Here is a 3,020-nt window from a genome sequence, read left to right on the forward strand (position 1 = left end):
CTGAAGCTGAGGCTCCAGTACTTTGGCCACCTCATGAGAAGAGAAGACTCCCTGGAAAAGACCCTGATGTTGGGAAAGATGGAGGGCACAAGGAGAAGGGGACGACAGAGGATGAGATGGCTGGACAGTGTTCTCGAAGCGACTGGCATGAGTTTGGCCAAACTGCGGGAGGCAGTGGAGGACAGGCGTGCCTAGCGTGCTCTGGTCCATGGGGTCACGAAGAGTCGGACACGACTGAACGACTGAACAACAACAAAACCCAGCATGTGGTGGCAAGGGAAAACTATAGTTTGAAGAACTAATTTTAAATTTAATTTAAAATTTAAATTTAAAAGGTGTGGGAGAGCATAGAATCATAGAACTGTAGCGTTGAAAGGGTCCTGAGGATCATCTAGCCCCAACTCCTTGCGATGCAAGAATATGCAGCTGTCCCACAAGGGGATCGAACCTGCAACCTTGGCTTTATCAACACCATGCTCTAACCAACGGAGCTCTCAAGGCACTGAAAGGGCAAATACCTCTGGAGAGACCATTCGCCGAGTTGGGCGCCACCATTTCCAAAAAAAGGCTTTCTCCCACTAAGCCACCAGCCAAACTCTACCTGGAGAAAAGCCTCCAACTAAGATATTAAGTTGTAGACAAGTATATGTGCAAGGAGGCTAGAATCACCCTTTAAAGCACTAAATAATTTGGGTACGGGATACCTGATGCAAGGCCTCCTTGCATGTATACCTGTCTAGACCTTAATATCTTAAGGCCCGTGGCCCATCTAATCCAGCATCCTCTTCTCAGATGCCTGCAGGAAACCAGCGCAACAGCAACTCTCCCTGTTTGGGGATTCCAGCAACTGGAATTCAGAAGCATCGCAGCCTCCAAATGTCGAAGCAGAGAGTAGCTATCTCGATAGCCCTCTCCTCCCTCCATGAGTCTGTCTAATCCAGGGGTCCCCAAACTAAGGTCCGTGGGCCGGATGTGGCCCAGTTGCCTTCTCAATCCGGCCCGTGGACGGACTGGAAATCAGCGTGTTTTTACATGAGTAGAATGTGTGCTTTTATTTAAAATGCATCTCTGTGTTATTTGTGGGGCATAGGAATTCGTTCATTCCCCCCCCCAAAAAAATATAGTCCGGCCCCCCACATGGTCTGAGAGACGGTGGACCGGCCTACAGCTGAAAAAGGTTGCTGACCCCTGGTCTAATCCTCTTCTAAAGCCACCTAGGTTGGTGGCGCTCACTGCCTCATGTGGCAGGGAGTTCCACAGTTTAACTATGCGCTGCGTGAAGAAGGGCTTTCTTTTATGAAGCTCCCAACAAAACATATACGTAAATACGTAAATACAAAGGTACAATATATATTTAGCCACACACACACACACATGGGGAGGTGCCCTATACAGTCAGAGATCAGTGCATGTAGCTTACTCCGCAGGGTCTGCTCTGACAGGAAGCAGCTCTCCATGGTCAACGGAGATCCTGCCATCTGAGATCCTTTTACCTGGAGATGTGCAGGGCAAACCTGGGCCGCTGGCAAGCACAGCACAGGCCTTGCCACTCAGCCATGCCCCTCCCGCGTCAAGGGCCACGGTCCAAAACAGCAGAGCCAGGCGAAAGTGATCCCTTAAGTGGTTAGCGATGATTTTTTTTTTTAATAGGAGGCTGCAGGAAAGCAGAAGATGCAATTAGGAATGCTAAATGTCTAAACCGGCCTCTGACAACCTGGTGCCCCCTCCAGAAGCTTTAGACTACAACTCCCACCAGCCATCAGTGGTCCAAAGCACTAGGGGGCACCAGGCTGGCGCTGGAAAGCAAGGCATCCTCTGTGGCTTCTGCAGATTGCCTTCCTCGCCTCGTGTGTTTCAGATCTGCAAGCTATCCTAAATCTCAATTTTTTTCCAGTAGCACCTTAGGGACCAACTGAGTTTGTTCTTGGTATGAGCTTTCGTGTGCATGCACACGAAAGCTCATACCAAGAACAAACTCAGTTGGTCTCTAAGGTGCTACTGGAAAGAATTTTTGATTTTGTTTCGACTATGGCAGACCAACACGGCTACCCACCTTTAACTGGAACTATCCTAAATCTGACACGCACCCAAGAGACTCTCCCCTCCGCTCCTTAGGATATCGCGCAACTACGGCGGCTTTTCCTGCCTCCTGAATGGAAATCCAGTGCTCCCACGGATCCCTGCCCCTTAAGCGAGCTGCTAAAATCCCTGTCCTTAACTAGGATTATGAAGCCAACTTTAAAAGCACAAAACAACCAGGCTTGAACTCACGGATGAGCTGGGGGCACACCCACCGAGCGCCGTTGAACCCAGAGTCTCTTTTCGGTTGGACCAGGTGGGACTCTGCTGGGTCTAAGCTAGGGGCTGCCAAATGTCGCCCAACGAGCTTCATGGCCAAGTGAGGACTTGAACCCAGGTCTTGCCAGAGTCCTAGTCCAACACAGGAAGATGCCATCGTTCTAACCTGCACTGACACATGGAGGGGCTTCTCCAGGGCTCCAGAAAGGGGGCCCTCCCGGCCCCATCTGGGATTTTCTGCATGCAAGATAGATGCTCTGCCATTTTTATTCCCGATAAAACAGTTTTACGTGCCACCTTGCCATGCCCCAAACCAGTGACATGCTGCGTTTTCCCAGCATGGATACTTGCCACATCAAAACAAAACAAAACAGAAACTCAGGAGACACAGGTCCATCCCTATGGGAGGCAGGAATCGGATAAAAACAAAACAGGAAAAGAGTCTTTGTTTCCTACCTCCTCTCCCCACCCCCAGATAAAACTCCCCTTTGCACCCAAAACACATCCTTAAACCTCCCTCCGAATGGCGCTGCAGGAAGGCATTATTATTATGACAGGGGCCGGCTAATAAAAGAGATGGGGGGGGGGAACCCTCCAAAGATGGCAGAAGACTTCGAAATGCATAATTTAACAAGAGGACAGCCAGCCCGGATTCATAAAAAGCGAAGGTCACGGCTGACAAATCTGCTGAAATCCGGTTTTATTATACGACCAAATCGTTA

The sequence above is a fragment of the Lacerta agilis genome, chromosome 3 (assembly GCF_009819535.1).
Source record: "Lacerta agilis isolate rLacAgi1 chromosome 3, rLacAgi1.pri, whole genome shotgun sequence".
In the NCBI taxonomy this organism is placed as follows: Eukaryota; Metazoa; Chordata; class Lepidosauria; order Squamata; family Lacertidae; genus Lacerta; species Lacerta agilis.